The sequence below is a fragment of the Sus scrofa genome, chromosome 8, assembly GCF_000003025.6.
Source record: "Sus scrofa isolate TJ Tabasco breed Duroc chromosome 8, Sscrofa11.1, whole genome shotgun sequence".
Classification (NCBI taxonomy): Eukaryota; Metazoa; Chordata; class Mammalia; order Artiodactyla; family Suidae; genus Sus; species Sus scrofa.
The window spans coordinates 2282065-2300211 of NC_010450.4; the positions used below are offsets into that span (position 1 = coordinate 2282065).

General features: G+C 59.9%; 1 long non-coding RNA gene across 2 annotated transcripts; it reads right to left on the minus strand.

The window, feature by feature from the left end:
• LOC110262046 lies at positions 314 to 14428 on the minus strand. Of its 2 annotated transcripts, XR_002346540.1 has the most exons (4): positions 13958 to 14404; positions 10467 to 10532; positions 7848 to 8043; positions 314 to 6384 (listed from the first exon to the last, which is right to left on the minus strand). It is a non-coding gene; the product is annotated as an uncharacterized LOC110262046 (long non-coding RNA). The 2 variants fall into 2 exon arrangements; XR_002346541.1 differs by lacking the exon at positions 7848 to 8043 and having other exon boundaries at positions 13958 to 14428.

Consider the following 18147-nt stretch of genomic DNA (forward strand, 5'->3'; position numbering starts at 1 on the left):
CACACCTGGCTCCCGGCCTCTGGGTGGGGTGGGGGACGGGAAGGGGGTGGTGTTAAGTACAGGGCACCGCGTGCTGGGAGAGACGTGGTGGCTCCAGCAGCAGAGTGTGCAGGAGGCTCTTGCTGGAGGCCCAAGGCCCAGGAGGAGGAAGCCCCTGGAGGCCGGGACCTGCAGGGGGGGGGGGAGGGGGGGTCTCCTTCTGGGCTGGCAGAGGGTGGAGGGCCCCTTAGGTCTCTGAGGCTTCCTGGTCCATCGAGGTCCTCCTCCTGGGACGGAGCCCAGGATTCCAGGGTGGGGGTGGGGGTGGTCCGGGCAGACTGTGGGGCGGGGTCGGGGAGGTCAGCTGAGATCCCCGAGGACGGCCTGCGGGCCTGCGCGCGCCTGGTCTGTGGTCCCCCATCCTCCTGTGTCTCAGGCAGGGCTCCAAGCACAGTGGAGCCAGCTAGCCAAGTAATGGAGCCAAAATGGAGTGTTTCTTCTAAAGGGTGAAATAGCCCATTTTTCTTCATCACCACGGCTGACAGCCTGGAATGTCCTCTGGGCATAGAGCTCTGATGCCAGGGAGGCAGCGTCAGTGGACAATCGGCCTGCTGCGCCCCGTGGGTGTGGGGAGGGGGCCCTGGGGGGGAGGCCGATACAGGCCCTTCTGGTCGCCTGGATGCTGCTTCTCAAAGGGTGGAGCTGAAGGAATACAGACTCCAGGGCCCCTTCGGTTCTCTGGAGGTGTGACCTGGGAACCTGCTCCTGCAGTGGCCTGGTGAGCAGGTGCACACCAAGGCCAGGCACCTGCAGTGTCAGCCACCCCACGGCTGCCATGTCCCTCTTTGACCAGGGCCAGCTTTGGTCATGGGGCAGAAAGACCTTGGGGTCCGAGGTGTCGTGCTGCCTACGGGAGGGAAGGCCACTACTGGCTAGTCTGGGGACCGTGCGACAGGGGGTGTCCTGTGAACGAGACTTTGAAGGGTGGGAAGCGTCATGGGCCGAGGGCTGTGAGAAGGCAAGGCAAGGACCAGCTTCCAGGTGGCGGGAGCAGCACAGGCAAAGGCCCGGGGGCGAGGAGCTGGGTGGAGAATCGGGGTGCGCCTGTGTAGGCTGCAGCGCATGCTCCTCATGGGCGGACGGCTGGACCTGAGGCCTCCTGAAGAGAAGTCGTTAGGGGGCCGTGGGCCCCGAGGGACGAGGCTCAGCAGAGCCCGCTGGTGGGGGTGGGGGCGGCGGATGGAAGGACGCTCTGGTTTGGTGCATCGTCCCCCCCGCTGGCAGATCCTGAGGATGCGCCTTGCCCCACCTGGATCACAGGTAAGTTGTGAGCAGCCCTCGGGGGTCGCCAGGGAGGGAGCTGCGTGCAGCGGGTAGACGCTGGTGGGACCAGAGCCCGGGTGGAGGGCCAGCCCGCTCCCCGGCTGCTCACAGCTTTCCTCTGCCTGGGGTGCCCTCTCACCCGGCCACCCCTGCGGGCTTTAAGGGTCCAGAGCAAGCATCCCTTTGCAGAGGTTAGCGCCAGTCATGGAAATGCCGCGTAAGGAACCCGCGGGCTTACAACACACAGCCTTCACCTCCGGCTCACGGGCCCCGCTAAGCTTGGGAGTGGCTGCTCTGAGCTGACGCCACTGGAGCGCCAGGCCGTGGGCTCACATCAGCTCTGCCCCGCATCCCCATCGGCCCAGGGTGCCCTCCTCACAGGGGGAGGTGGGGAGCTCCGGGTGGACGACGAGCAGCAGTGTGGTGGCCTCACAGGGCTCAGGCTCTGGACACAGGCACGGTCCCCTCCGGCTCCTTCCATCTGCCGGGCAGTGGGGGAGGGGACCTGGCCACACAGTCATCTGTGTTCCACCCGCCTCCTCTAGAAAGGCTCCCTGGGTCCCCAAGATGCTGGCAGGCACCCCCTCCGATCCTGCGCCCCACCCCATCACAGCCCCACATGGTGCGTCACGGCCGTCTGTCTGTCTAGGTGCGGGGGCTCCCGAGGGCAGGGCAGCCTTGATTCCCGTTGACTCTGAATGTCAGCGCAGGGGACGCCCCTCGTGAGGCCTGAGGAAAGAGGGAGAGAGTCGGGGCTGGCGAGGACCTGCCCCCAGAGCCGGATGGAGCCAGGCCCAGCTTCGGGGGGCGGTCACGTGGGGAAATGCCTGGCAGACCCCTCCTCGTTCTGTGCTGCCTCTAGCCCTCAGGCTCCCTGACAAGCCCAGAGGCGCAGGCAGCAGTGGGGAAGGGGGCAGGGAGGTACCCAGGGCGCAACCAGGCACCGGAGCACCTGCGGAAGGAGTGGCCTCGAATGCCAAGCTGCCCCCACCCAGCTCCGCAGCACAAAGGGACCGGCTTTCATCACGAGAAGTGGGGGCCTGGATTGCAACACCTCCAAACGCCTTTAAAGGGAGTAATTGCTTGCCTGAAATTATTTTAGGAGGTTTAACTAAGCCGCATGGGTGCTTTTTAAGAATACCTCTTGAGCTTGAAATTCTGCCCACGGACCCCAGGAGCGGGGGCCCTGAGTGGTGCCTGGGGGCCTGGGTCCCTCCAGGGTCTGTGCACACTCAGCCCAGCCGCGCCCCACCAGGGGGTCTCAGGAGGGGCTTATGGCAATGAAGCCAGCCCTGCCCAGGGAGGCAGAGGCCTTTGTTACCAAGGAAACGGCCTCCTTTGCACTTGGAGAGGAAGCTGGGCCCCTCCCGGCAGGATGGGGTAGCTGAGGGCGCAGAGCTGGTGGGATGAAGGAGAGGCGGGGGTCGGCGGCGGCGGTCGTCTCTTATCTGGCGCTTTTCTGAGCCCCCATTTCCTCATCGATTAGGCGGGGAAAGGCCCTTCCTCACTGGGTTCTTGCGGGGATGACATAAGAGAACGCACGAGAAACGCCCGACACAGGACCGGCGCCAGGCTCCCCTGCAGGATCCCCGCGCGCTCGCTGGCCTGGGATGGCTCCTCTTCCGACCGGAGGAAGTGGCCACATCCGCGGAGGTGCCATCAGGGCAAAGAGGCACACGTGAGCCAGCACGGCCACCTCAGGATGCGTCAGCCGACGCGTGTGGGCAGACGCTCCAAGAAGGCTTCTAGGTAACAATTTATTTTTAAAGAAGCAACCCCAAAACAATTAAATGCAATTTATGAAATGGTAGGAAGAGATGAGCAATGAGCACAATTAGTGAAAGCTATTTAAAACGTGTCACAACCACAATGTGTCAGCTCAGGCTGGCGTCCTCGTGTTTGGACTTCTTGCTGGAAAAGGCGTTTTGAAGAAAAATGACGGCTCTGGGTCCAGCCGTCTGCCTGGGGCTGTGTGAGTGGACGCCTGGCTGCTGGTCCTGCTGGGGGCCTGGAAGGCGGGACTGTGCACTGGGGGCCCCGGCCTCAGTCGGCACATCCAGGGGCCCCCGCCCAGCACCCCATCTTCTCTCCCCACCCGCCAGGCCCTCAGCAAGGACCACAGTGACTAAGGGAGACGAGGCGGGCGGGGCCCCAGGGCTAGCACATCCAAGCTCAGAGCTGAGCCGGGCCCCCACTCCCACTCTACAGAGGGGAAGCTGAGGCTCGTCGCGGCCGAGCGGTAAGCGGCACAGACATGCTTCCGGCTGGGGAAGCAAGTGCCAGGCCCACAGTGTAACCATCAGTCGTCCTACTCGGCTGAAAGTGGCACCCTTGCCCCCGCCCCATCCAGGCCAGATCTCCCCGTCCAGGTGGACATGGCCATGGGGGGCGGCCGTGGGGGAAGGTGGGTCTCAGGGCTGTGTCTGAACAGCCCGCAGGCCTGGGGCAGCCCCCCGATCCCCCGACGCCGCCCCTGCGGGACCCGGAGAAGTGAAGACACGCCTTTCCTTAGCTCCTGGACCCCCGGATTCAACGAGGACCAGAGAGGGCGGACCTAGTCTGGGCGCACAGCCTCCACTTCCTCACCACGGCCTCGCTCACCTGACTCCCTCCGAGGGCAGAGTCCAGTGGGCATAAAACCCAGCCAGGCAGGCTGTGCAGACCAGTCAACCTTCTCCCCAGTCACGCCGCAGTTTCAATCACATTTAAACCTCAGCCCACGGCCCAGCTGATGTGGCTTTCACGTCTTTTTTCCCAGGGAATTAAAAAGGTTATAACGATGCCAAGCGGGGAGGCTCCCATAGCACGTGACGCGGGGGCGACTTCTCCCCCGCGAGCCCCCACCCAGGCCTCCGGAGGCCGCTCAGAACCGCTCCTGCTGCCATCCCCCGCTGGTCCAGGGCCTCAGACCCCCACCTTCCCCCGTCAAGCCAGAGGAGGGTCTCCGGGGATGGGCTGCACTCGGGTCTGGGGGGAGCCTTGAGCCAGGGTGCCCATGGCTTGTCTGCAGTGGGGCCACCGCCGCCCGCTCTCCAGACTCACCCTACAGGGTCCCCGCGCCCCTGTCGTCAAGCCACTGGTGGCCTCCGAGCTAGCTGGGGTCTCAGCCGGCCTCAGCGACCTCGCCTTCCCTGCATTTGCACTTCTGACCGTATGAGTCGAGCCCCGATATGGCTTTTTGCCAATCATTTGTGACCTGAAGACAAGAGGACCTGACTCCAGTCACTGGAGTCTCGTCCCCTCCCACCCCAGTCACGGCTGTGAGGGACCCCGCCTCTGCCACGTCCACGGCCGCGGCCGTGCAGCTGGGTGCCGTGAAGGTGATTCTCGTGTCCGTTGTCTTCTTTCGTTTTCCCACATTTCGGCAGCGGGAGCGGTTTATCTTTGTAAAGAGAAAAGGAAAAACCAGACGCTGCCTTCCGCTGGCAGCGGGTCCCGAGGAGGCTGATGGGGGTCTGTGCACGTCTCCCGCAGCCCTGAGCACAGTTCCCAGGGCTCCGCTCGCTGACCGGGGCTCTCAGGGCCCAGCCCCTGTGTGGGGTTGACCCCCAGCCCAGGCACAGCAGCCTCTCCTCTCCTCCCCCCGGCTCCAGCCCCCTGGCCTGTGGCTGGTCAGCAAGTCGGTGGGGGGAGCAGCCCTCCCACTTGGCCCACCACTCCCAGCTGCAACCGGACAGCCGGGCTCCCCCGGTGGGTGTGGGGACACCTGCAACCCAGCTAACACCTGCACCCAGTGGCAGCTGCCTCTCCATCCCCAGGGAGGTGGGGCAGTCGAGGCTGCTTCTCTCCAGTGAGCTTATGGCACAAGTCTGGTCGACCCCCTAGTACCGCCCTGATGCCTGGGACATACGCAGTGCATGCTGGCCTTGCCCCCACCCCCAGCCTGCCCTGCCCGGTGAACCTGCATCCTTCTTCTGAATTAGCCCAGATGTAGCATCCTGCCTCTGGCAGGGGTCCCCTCACTTCCCACGGCGGGGGCGGGGGGGGGTGCGGGCCTGAATCACCTGAGGCCCCACACCGGACTGGCTTCAAGGTCACAGTCCCAGTGTCCTTGGAAATGGGTGCCCTCCCTCTCCCTGCCTCCGCTCCAGCCTTGGCACTTGGCGCACACCTTACCTGGTATTCCTGCCCCCCGGCAGAAGGTTAGAACTCGGGAAAACTTCACGGGAGAAGTTTTGTGACACCCCCCCCGCCCCAAAAAAGAACTCCTCTGGGCAGAAGCCCCTCCCTGCTCTGCCTCTCCTGGCAGGGCGCCGCCTGCTTCCTTCTTCGCCTGCGCTTCCGGGGGACAGGACCGTGTCGGTCTCTGCTGTGTAGACAGAGGCGGATGTTCTTGCCATCGTCATTGCCCCGGGGGCCTGGGTCGGGGTGGGGGCCAGCAGGTGGAGCGTTGGTGTGCTTCCCCCACCAGGTCCGGGACCCCCGGAGGAGACGCAGGGGTTCCCAGGGTCACCTGGGAAAGCTTTTGTTTCACTGGGTCTTCAGCTGACTCCCTGGAGGCAAAGCAAGCATTTCCGTGATGGAGCCTAACAGGCTGGCTTCGTGCGTATTCATTCGCTCATTCTTTCACTCTGTCGGGACGCTGCCAGTCACTCCCTGGCACTCACTGCCACCCCCTGAGTCAGGGACTGGTGAGGAAAGCATGGGCCCTGCTCCCTCCCGAGACCATAGAACCATCTCTGGCTCCCAGTTCTTTGACACTTCCCGGCAGTCAGTGGCGGAGAAGACCTGCCTGTTGGTGGATCCTGTCTCTGGCATATTCCAAGAGCGATTTCACCTGATCTAAAGCTTTGGCTTTGGTGAAATCGATTTCAAAGGAGAAGGAACTAATATTTCATTAAAGCCACTTAAAAATTGATCATCCAATTTCCACGAGACCTCAGAGGTGGAGGTGCCAACAGTCGTTTGGGCTGAATTTCGGTCCTTGTTGCTCCAGGTTTAGCGTCAACGCCAGGTTAACAGCCACTCCGAACCGCCACTGGCGCACTGGGCAGCTGATGAATAGTTGAAGCTTTGGGATTCCAGCGTGTGGTCTTTCGCTTCCACCGAGGCTGTGCCAACATGCTTCCTGCTGGCTTCCTCCTTGTAAAGCAAAAGGCTCAATTACGGATATGCCCTGAAAGCTTGGGTCCGGGGCGGGGGGCAGCCTGGGGCCTCGACACAGCCCCCAAGGCCATGTGCTGTCCCCCTGCGCCCACCTCCTTGCACACTGCCAACCCTGCTAAATGCTGGGGTTCTTTCCCTCCCTCCACATCGGGTGCTGGGAGTCCCCCCACCCGCCGCTGGGGTGGACCCCAAAGACCAGAAGGCACACAGCCCCTCCTCCCAGCAGGAAACAGGGGGGAGGTCGGGGACCTGGTCCTGTGGGCCCTTGGCACCCCCAACCCTCTGCTCCCTGACCCTGGCTTGGTCCTGGGTACCAGAGGTCTGCATTCCCAAGGCGGGGTGGGACACTCACACGACAGCAGCCTCAGCCCAGACCCTCCAGTGTGTCTGGGGCTTCATGCCCCCCTCACCGCTGCTCCCGTGAACCCAAGACCCTCCATCTCCCTCTAGCTCGGCTTCCTGGGGTTTGAGACATGCTCAGTGGCTTTTTCATCTTCATCTGGGCTGATGCTGGAGTTCCGGGCAGGGCGGGGCGTTTGAAAGTGTACCCCCCACAGGTGCTGAAGGCGGTGGGGGGGGGAGATCTCTGTCACACCAGCCTCAGCCCTGGGTTCTCACCCGCCTCCCCTCCCCCAGCCACGCAGCAGAGAGGAGGTCACAAGCTCTGGGCCACAGCCCACCTGCAGCAGGACCCCGGGGCCGCCCCTGTGACCCCACCCGAGACCGTCCACAGTCCAGGCTGGGGCAGGGGAGGGGTGAGGGCTGGGGTCCCGAGACAGAACACCCAGGGGGCCCACAACCCCTTCACCCAGAAGAAGGGAGCCCTGGGGGCCTGTGGGCGGGCCAGGAGCATGACAGAGCCGGCTGTCCCTGGACCAGCTCTTCCCAGGCAGCTGCACTCGGTCAGGGACAAGGTCACGCGGTCACTGGCCTCCTCCGGCAGCTCCCGTGCCTTCTCCGCCCTCTGTAACGAGGTCCGGCTCACCGCCAGCTCGCCCAGCCAAACTCCCGCCTTCCACTTGGGGGAGGAGGCCATCACCAGTCAGAAACCAAATCCTCGCGTGGCATGGCTTTCTCGTGCATGGCTGCTGCCCTGGCCCACCCCCATCACAGCATGGCTGGCACTGGCCTGTCCCTGTGACCACCTGGCACTGACAGGGACGGGGATGGGGGCTTTCAGAGGATCTGGGGTCAGCAGAGCAGGCCCTGCAAGAAGCCAGTTCTCTATTCAGAGGCGGGTGCCACCCGGGCGACACCATCCTGTGTCCCCTGGGCTGCAGCGGGATGGAAACAAGGAGAGCGTGTTTCTGGAGGCTGGACCGGCCGCCCCATGAGAGGGGCCCCACCGGGAGACTGTGCTGACCAACTGTCAGAGCGGGTGCCAGTGGACACAAAGGCAGGGCTGGGCGGGGCCACCTGCTGGGGGCGGGGGGACACACCTGGTCCGAAGGAGCAGCAGTGCTCAGAGCCATGGGAGCCGGGGTCCCCTCCAAAGGACCCAGGGCCCTGGCTGAGTGCAATTCCCAGCTGACCCAGCGCAGCAGAGAGCGAGAAGTTCGTTCGGCTCCAACACCTCCTTACGCTTCCTTGCTGTGCGTCTCGGGCCAGCTTTTGAACCTCTCTGGGCCTCTGCTCCTGTGAAATCAGGAAGGTCACAGAATCTAGCCCAGAGGGGTGGTTTGAAGGCCATTTTAGTTACCGATGTCAAGCAGCCCTGGTTTAGAGTGAATTCTCCACGGAGGTTAACCGGGGTCTCAAAGACAGCGCCGCCTGTGGTTTACTGTGGGGAGGCTTGTCAAGAGCCCGCCTGGGGCAGGGTGCACAGTAGGTGTTCAGGATTTGTTTGGTGTTCACCTGCCTCCGCGGGGGACCCCCACCCACCCCAGGAGATAGCTGCTCCCCTGGGAGGGTCCCTAGGCAGGGTCTCTGGGCAGAGATGGGGAGGCAGGCTGGGGTTCCCGGTCCGGAATGGAGCTCGAAGGATCAGGGTCCCCCCTCGGGCGAGGCTGGTTCTGGGGAGGGCCCGGCTGAAGCCGGGGCCAGGGCTTCTGACACCTGCGACCCCCACCCGCCTGGGGGGCGGATCTCTGGGTACACAAGGCCGCGTTCGATCGAGTCGGGCTCGGCGGGGCCTGGGGACCACAGGGACCACGACAACCAGAGCCCCAGGGTTAGCAGTGGAGGCGGGCCAGGGGTCCCTCGAGCCTCACTCTGCCTCCTTTCCCTTGTCTTGAGTCATGCTTCAGACTCGGGGTGGACGAGTGACCCCAGGCTCGGGGCGGCTCTGTGCAGGGGAGCCCCCGGGCCCACGAGAAGGACTTCTGTTTCCTCCCCGGGGCGCTCCCCTTCACTGAAGAAAATAAAGACAAGCACAATTTGAAGAGTAAAATGTTTGCTCTTCCTAAAAGCTGCAAAAGTATAACTTCGTGGAAGGAATCTGCCAGTTAAGTACTTCGGTGGCTCCGCGGAGATCTCACCTGGTTGTGAACAGCCCGGAGCGGGAGGGCTGTCTCGGGGCGGGGGGAGTGGGCTCCCGATCCAGACGCCAGAGGGAGGTGGCGGGAATGCAACCTACCTGAAAGCCGCCCAGGGCGGAGCAGCATCCGCTCTAACTGGGGCCAGTGGGGTCTTCAGGACCCCAAGTCTCCAGATGAAAATCACCCCCATCCTTGGCCCCCCGGGCAGATTTAAGACAAACCTGCTGGTAGAGACGCTGGTGGAACAGGGATCTGGGTTCCAATCCAGTGGGTTCAAGTCCACTGCAAGCAGTGCCTGCAAAGTGGGTTCCTTCCCTGCCCGAAGGCGGACGGGAGGGGCCGTGCACACCCCAAGGGGCTTTAGAAATCAGATGAGATGAGGTGTTTGGGGCACTGGCCATGAGATGACCGCTGTCCCAGCTTGCAGCCACACCCGAGACCTCCTGTGGGCAGGGGGCCTGTTTCCATGGCACAGACCCCTGAGTGGGCATGGGGGGGGTTGGGGGAACCATGCCCATCATTTACGTGTTGTGTGCCAGGCTCTGCTTGGTGCCCACCACAGGCAGGGCCCTGGAGACCTGGGTGGTCACAGGAAAGATGGGGAGAGGCTGTGACCCCACAGGGACGGGGGCGCCAAGGACAGGCCCACCAGGGCCTCTTGGCTACCAACGCTGAGGCCAAAAAAAAGCCTGGGATTTTCTGGCCTGTGTCACTGCTGAGGATCTGGAGACAGGCTCAGCAGGGTCCAGTACTTTCTATCCATACAGGCTGCTGTCCAGGTAGGGCACATGTGACAGTCACCCTGTCACTGTAGTCAGCAGCCCTGAGGCTCTGAAAGACATCCCAGGAAAATTCCGATTGGCTCCGCTTGGGCCAATCACCTTTGGGGGTTGGGGGTAAAGGCTGGGCCATGTGTCCACCCAGAGATGGGGGCCAGGGGATTAGTCACCCCCAAAACCAGGAAAGCAGAGGCTGGTGACCAGAAAAGAGAGCAAGGGCCGCAAACATAATGTCCACTCAAGGTTCCCCCACTGGAACTTGGGCCACTTCTGGAAGCTCAGCTGTGTCGGGGGCGGGAAAGGACAGAATAAACATTCACCCCATTCTCGAGTAGAGATGTGGGGGTCCCGCCCTTAGGTTTCCATGACACATGGCCCCGACTCCCCCCTTGGCTGAAGTGAAGGGTGGGCCTTGGAAAGACCAGGTGCCCAGGGCACAAGCTCAATTCCCTAGAAATTAATCGGCTGGCACATGGCTAACCAGCGGGCACATGGCTTTTGAGCACCGCCCTGAGCTCTTAGAAGCCGGGGGGGGGGGCAAGTGCCCCTGGGGAGTCCCCCGTCCCCCTGGAGGGGAAGGTCCAGCCGTGGGCAGATAGCAAAGACGAGGCAGCTGGAGGCGGGACCAGGGCAGGCTCAGGAGGGGAGACATGGCAGGTGCCTCTTAAGTGGGGGAGCCAGCGGTCGGCCTAGGCATTGGGTTTGACTTGGGATCTGGGGTGTGGTTGTGACCGGCTCCCCCCACCCCCAGCCCCCGTTGTGCTTGGCCGGTCCAGTCAGCTGAGACGTGGTCAGCACCCACCTGGCCGCAGGCTCCGTGGGAGGGTCCGGGCAGGAGAAAACCAGAGCTTCTTGATGAGCCCGTGCTCTGGGGGCGAGACAGACAGAAGCCAAAGAACCAAGTCAACAGAATGAACAAGATCATGACAGGTTGGTGCCCTGGAGGTGCCGTCGTGCGCAGCGGAAACGAATCCGACGCGGAGCCGTGGGGTCGCAGGTTCGATCCTGGCCTCACTCAGCAGGTTAAGGATCCGGCGTTGCTGCAGCTCTGCTGCAGGCTGGCAGTCATAGCTCCGATTCGACCCCTGTGCCTCGGGGGTGGCCCCCAAAAAGCAGAAACAACAACAGCAGCAACAAAAGCAAATTGGTGCCCCGTTCTGTGAACCCCGCTTCTGCTTCTGCCAGCGGCCTGTTTATATTTACACGGTCAAAGCTGTTGTTAAATGAATACATTAATTAGAAATAAAATAAGTCAGTGTCAGAGAAGAGCGTGTAGATTGTTCCCACGGTGTGAACAACATTCAGGGCTGACCTAGGCCTGCGCTGAGACGACAGCCCTTCCACAGGCCCTTTGTCACAGTCCCCGTGTTTCCAAGGAGACTTCTGGAACCTCAGGGCAAGTGCACTCGACAAACCCGCCCTTCCAGTCACAGCCGCTACCTGCTCAAGGTCACTTTATGCAGCAGTTGTTCCAACCCTCTCGTAGAGCCTTTTGTTTTCCTGGAGCTTTTGATGATATTTATTTTTATTTTCTTAAAATTCATTTATTTATGTATTGCTTTTTAGGGTGCATCAGCGGCATATGGAAGTTCCAGGCCAGGGGGCGTATTCGAGCTCCAGCTGCCAGCCTACACTGCAGCCACAGCCACAGCCACGCCAGACCCGAGCCGTGGCTGTGACCTACACCACAGCTTGTGGCAACGCCGGAGTTTTAACCCACCGGGCGGGACCTGGGATTGAACCCCAGTCCTGCTGAATGCTGGCCACGCCCCTGAGCCACAGCGGGAGTTCCGACATTTCTCTTTAGATACGAGCTTCGATATATCATCACTTCCTCCCTCGGAATGGCTGCCTCTGTGTTAATGAGCATCCTGCCTTTTCTGGAGACACCCCCCGCCCTGTCTTGACGGCTGCCATGGGGACGGCGGCCGCCTGGCCTGCTCCCAGCTGCCCTGGGCCTCCCGTCCCCTCGCAGAGCCATGCTCCCCGATTCTCAGCTTCCATGGCCTCCTCTGTTTGGTCGAGCTCCCTGCTTTTGCTGGAGCACAGCCTTGAGTAACTCTCTCATAGCAGATGCATGAAAAAGAACCCCCGCCCTTGCACCCGGGAAAGGGTCCGAGCTCCTTCAACAGCCTCTGTTTCCTCCAGGGTCTGGTTTCCCTCGCAGGCTGTTGGTCAGGTGCCTGGGGATCCTGGCAACGGCTTCCCGTTTAGGAGCGAGCCCCTGAGTGGCCGCCGTGAGCTTCCTCTGCTGTCATCTGGAGCAGAGGAGCCACGGTCCCCCGGACAACTAGCTTTGGGGGACGAGCAGGACACCCTTTCGGGACTGGCTTTCCAAGAGCTGGAGCCTGAAAGGCTTTTGGGGGGAAGACCGTGTCCACAGGAAGTTCATTTTTGTGGTGGGACCTCTCCCCGAGGCAGTGTTTTATTACCTGGGGGTGAGGTGGCAGCGGCGTGTAAGGGAGGGCCTGGGTGTGGCCATGGACACTGGGCCCCTGGGCACTCTGCTGGGCAGGTGGGCTCCTCCCTGCACTGCGGCCCCCCTTGCAGATTTCAGGCTCCGGAGCCCCCTCTGTCTCATCCATCCACCCGCTCGCATCCCTTTCATGGTCCTGACGTTTGTTGAAACCTCCCTTTGCTGGCTGAGCTGAGTCCCTCCTAAGCTCTTTCCTCCCGAGGGCTTGTCGTGTCACTGTAGGTCCGAGGGGCCCCAGGCAGGGATGCGGGAGGCAAGCCCCGAGCCTGCCCTGCCCTCTGGAGCAGGACACCCCCGAGGCTTGATGAGCAGGGGGAGGCCTGAGGAGGCTGGCCCTGGAGGGGGTGGCAAAGCCCCGTGGAGGCCCCCAGAGAAGAGTCTGGATAAGGCGACTCTCCGGGGAACGTGGAAATGGGCTTCTCCGGTGTCCAGGGCCCGAGGACGAGGCTGACCAGCCTCACTTTCTGCTGCCCGGGGCGGGTGAGCCTGGGCGTAAACAGGCAGAGAAGACAGCGGAGGATGAAGGTGGCAGGTGTTCCCAGCCAGAGGCTCCACGTGGACCCTCAGGGGAGGGGACATGGACAGCCAGGAGCAGGGCAGGGCCGCCCCAGCAGGTGATGGCGAGCGTGAAGAAGGGGGTGTCTGCAGGGAGGCAAAGGAAACTAGCCGCGGACAGGGAGGCCCCCGGGGCTGGCAGCCAGGGAGCCAGGACCACCCAGGCCTGAGAGCCGAGACAGGAGCGTGGCCAGATCCCAGAGGGATGGCCGTGGCTCTAGCTGAGGGTCAGGACTGCCCCAGAGAAGCTGCGTCCTGGTCAACCCCGCGGGCAGCAGTGAGCAGGGAACGACACCCCATCTTTCTCATCCTGTCCTAGCCTCTCTGGGGAGCAGGGTGGCTTCTATGGGACAAACACAGAGAGGAGCTGGAGGCAAGGGGTCCCTAGATATGGCCACACGGGTCAGAGGGCACAGGCGGGAGGGAGTCGGCGTGCCGGGGGGTACAACCAGCTGCAGCTGGAGCCCTGCTCCCCGGGCCGCAGCAGTCAACTCGACGAGAAATGTGCCCAGCCCCTGCGAAGGAAACCGCACAGCTCTCCTGCAAGACACGAGAAAAGCCCAGAATAGAAAGGTTAGGACGTTCCAACAGCTTCAAGATGTCAGTTCTCCCTAATTTAGGGTATAAATTTAATGGGATCCTAATAAAAATTCCAATGAGCATTTTTTCACGAAGCTGGAGTTGATATTAAAGTTCCTATGGAAAAATAAACAGGCCAGAATAGCTAGGGGAGCGGCGAGGGGGAAGGGCTGATGGGCGGGCATTACAACAGCCGTACAGACCCCTCCTGACGACCGCGCCGGGACAACGCGGCGAGCGCCGACCTACCAGCCACGGAGCCACGAAGACACAGAGCCAGCGGGGAGAGGAGCTGGCGTGTGGTGGAGGATGTAGTTCAATTCCCCGCAGCGATCATATGATCTGCCAAGTAAAACGGCGCTGGGACAAGTCCATCATTGTTTGGAAAAAAAGATAAAATTAGATCCATTTCTCAAGCCAGGCGCAAGACTAAACTCACGAGACCAGAGATCTAAACATACGAAGCTGAAATATCCAAACCCCAGAAGCAAACGCAGGTGAATCCTTCTAGAAGCAGCGTGTAGAGAGAGGCTTTCGAGCTGCGGGTAAAAACCCTGAGCTGATAAAGAAAATACTGATGAATTGTCCACACACACACACACACACACACACGCACACACACACACCACAATTTGCATGAAAAAATAAGCAAAGTAAACGACAAACTAAGAAAAAGCACTTACTTCACTGATAAAAGGTGAATGGCTTTCATATACAAGGAACTTTTTAAAAGTCGAGAAACAAAAGCGCAAAAATCATGGAGAAAAATGAGCAAAGGGCAAGAAAAACAGTTTCCCCAAAAGGTTGCAAAAATGGTCCTTGGATACATGAGAAGGCATTAACTTTGCTCGTATAAGAGAGATGCTGAGGGAGGCCAGGCTGAGGTGCCATTTCTCCTCCATCCGACTGGCAAAAATTCAGAAGTTTGACACCGTGCTCTGCGGCGAAGCTGTGGACAAACAGACAGGCTCAGGCACCCCTGGTGGCAATGCAGATTGGTGTCCCTTATGGGTGAACAACACCCCACAAAATCTACGGGTGCATTTACCCTTGGACCCCACAACCCCACCTCTAGGAGGTACCGCAAGATACGGCTCCAAGGACACAAAATGCAGAGAACAACACAGTCATTCCTGCGCTGTGTGGAAAAGAGTGACAGCGGCAGGTGCGCGGGGCGGGGACCAAGCTTCAGCTCACCGCGGGGGCGGGGCCGGGAGGCCAAGGCGCACGGTCTCCGCCGGGCACTGCGGGGAGATTTCTAGGGCACATTATGGAGTGAAATACTCCAAGTACAAAACAGCACACATGTGTGCTGCCCTGTGTGTAATAAAGGGCACAGCCAAACGTACACAGGACTGCCTGCGGGTGGGAAGCTACTCAGGCAAATAAGGAGCCAATGAGAAGCCGCCCGGCAGGTGCGGGGAGGGGGTGTTGGGGGAGGGGGGAGCAAGCAGGAAGCGGCGGCGAGGAGGGGGTTCCGCTCCTCTGGGGACCCTTTCCGAGCAGTTGGTCTTTGGAAGCAGATTCGTGTTGGGCACATTCAAGGCCCCTCAGTTAATGGGAGGGAAAGGGGACAATGAAATTGAAAGCAACCTGGATAGAACCAAACTACACTGTCGTTCAAAGGATGCAGGCACTTTATAAACAGAAAAGGAAACCAGACCGAATCCAGGTGACTCTGTGGTCTCGCTGGGCCAGGGGCGGCCGGGGAAAATCAGGAACGTCGGAACAGCCCCCTGCGCGGCCATCATGCAGGGGTCCAGGCAGCCCTGGAGAGGCCGAGGGCACATCCCCGTGGCCCTGGGGGAAGAAGAGAACAGAGGACCAGGGGAACAGGGAGGACCCGGCAGGCGCTGGTGGGAGGGAGCGAGTCTGGGTTATCAGTGTGAGCTCGCCGTCTCTAAACGTGCCTCTGCAGTGCATGTGCTCGTACGCGTGTGCAAACTCGTCTGCAGTGCACGTACACGCCTGCACGTGCGTACACAGTTCCCGAATCTGTCCGCGACAGGTCTGAGAGCCCTCGCCTGTGGCGCCCAGCACCCAGACCTTCGTTTCCAAGACGTCTTCCACTGAAAGGACCCAGGCTTCTCAAGACATGGCTGGTTTTAGGGCTGGGGCAGCAGGGAAAACATACAGTGAGACTGGAACATCTGCTCCGCCAGAAAGCAAGGAGGTACTGAAAACACATGGTAGGATGTCACGAAGCCCCAGGAGTGCAGTGGCCAACGTCTGGAGTGATTTGAGCATCAAAGTAATGAAGAACCCCAATGAAGTATAGCTGTTCATACTCAAGAAAGAGAGCGCTCCATCCATCCGTCTGTCCCTACATCCTACACACTGGCAAACCTGCACGATAGCTGATATATAGATGGACGGACAGGTGGCAGACGGAGGGATGATGGAAGAGACAGAAGAGCTGTGGCTTTACTAGGTCGCTGGGTGCCAGCTGTAAATGTGCATGAAGTACTGGGTTGGAAAATCAACATTTGGCAACTTACGAGTGGATCAGCAAGTCATTAATGGATGCTAAACCTGGGGGGAGGCTCGATGAGCAGCAGACTCTTTCCGCAGTGTCCTTCCCAGACCGTTTATTAGTTGCAAGGAGATAGACAGTATTTACACGGCAGGTAAATCGACAATTCCTCGACCAGCTCATCCATACTCGCATCACTGGTGGGAGGCAGGTGGATGCCGTGGGCTCTGGAGGTGGAAGCTGGGAGGACGCACCCTCTATGCGGCACCGCAGCCAGAATCGAGACACGTGGAAACATCAGACAAACCCCAAGGAGCACCACTCTATTAAAACCCTCCACTGTAGTCTTCAAAAATGTCAGTGACATAAACGACAAAGAAAGACTATGGAAATGTACCAGATGAGAAGGAAACTAAAGAGGCAGACGGATAAACACGCTCCCGAGCCTGGGCTAGAGAGAGAGGGCGAGAAAGACGGCATCAGGTCAATCGGCAAAATGGGAATTTGAGTGGCAGATTTGATAAAGGTATCAGGGCAGTGTTGATAACGGCACGGATGCTATATGAGAACGTCTCTGCTCCTCAAGAGTGAAGGGCCATGATACCTGCAGCTCAAACAGTTCAGAGAAAACCACACGATCATAGGGGGAGAAAGAAGCGGGTGGGGGGGGGAAGAGGGAGAAGGGGGAGGCGGAGGGGGGGGACAGGAAGGAGGAGGGGGAGGCGGAAGGGGAGGAGGGGGAGGGGGAGGGGAGGGAGCGAGGAAACCAGTGATGACATAAACCGGGTAGGACGTTAGCAGCAGTGGAATCCAGGTAAATGGTGTGTGTTGTTCTTTGTGCTGTTTTTACTTCCCCAACTTTTCTGCAGTTTGAGATTATTTCCAATTCAAACAACCACCACAGGGTCCAGGTGAGGCTCCCAGACACGGCTTAGATGTAAATGGTTGATGTTTGCAGCCACCCGTGCTCCCACCCAGCCGGCCGTTCCGGAACCCTTGGGACAGACGATGCCATGCGCCCGCGGTAGTCAGAGGACAGCACGTGCAGGGTGACAAGAGCAATAGGTTACTGCAGCCACAACCGCGCTGCGTGTGCAGCCCTTACCCGTCTACAGAGCACCCACCAGCCCTGGGTGACCGTCACAGCCGTTCTGAGGTGCACTTAGACTCAGTGGGATCCGTGTTATATAAATTATGGCTCAATAAATCGTAAACGGTTTTGAAAAGGGGGGGTCGTAGCATTTATTTCGCTGGGCTGTGATGAGGAGGGGTGGAATCGGACAGGCATGGGCTTTGGGAATTCGGAGGCGCTCAGGGACAGCCGGGGTCCCTCAGTCCGCGGGGTCAGCGAGGGGCTTGTGAAATGCCGATTCTGGGCTCCCGCCCTCAGATGTCGATTCGGGGGCTGGAGCCTCCACGTTGGCCGTCCTCCCTGGGGAGGCTGGGCCAGAGCCGAGCTGTGGGAAAGGCGGGCAGAGACGGGGCTGCTCCCTGGACAGGAGCCGGGCCAGCCCTCCAGATGCCTGCAGCCAAGCTCTGCCTTCCTCTCCGGCGAGGGCCGGGCACTGCCTCATCCCTTATTAGCAGGGTTCTGCCCTTGGCGTCCCGGGGGGGTGCCAGCTGTCAGAGCGTGTGTCCATGCCTGGAACACAGCGTCCTCCCCTGAAACACAGAAGGCCCTGCTCTTTTATTTTATTATTTTTAATTGTGGTAAAATACATATACGATTTACCATTTTTAGCCATGTTTTAAAAATTTGCTTTATTGACCTATAGCTGAATTACAATGTGTTAATTTCTGCTGTACAGCAAAGTGACTCAGTTATATATACATAAGTATTTTTCACATACTTTTCACTACGGGTCATCCCAGGATACGGCATAGCATAATTCCCTGTGCTGTACAGTAGGACTTTGCTGTTTTTCCATCCTGTGTCTAAAAATTTGCATCGGCTAAATCCCAACTCCCTGCCCCTCCCTCCCTGCTCCCCCTCCCCCTTTGGCAACCACAAGTCTGTTCTCTCTGAGAGTCTGTTTGGCAGATAAGGTCCTTTGTATCATAGTTTAGATTCCACAAATACGTGATATCATATGTTTATCTTTCTCCGTCTGACTCACTTCACTTAGTATGATCAGCTCTAGGCTCATCCATGTTGCCGCGAATGGCCTTATTTCATTCTTTTAAAATGCGTTCTGTGTAAACCGGCGATGATGGAAAAAATAAAAATCATTAATGAAAAAGTGCATTTTAGCCATGCCAAGGGTACAGTGCAGTGGCTTTAGGCACGTTCGTCTTGCTCAAAGAGCAAGATTTGCCCCCCTCCCAGGCTGTGGGGTTTTGCCCCGGGGCCCCAGCAAGCCGGCATAGCGCTGTACGAAGCGGGGTCCATGGGCACCAAGG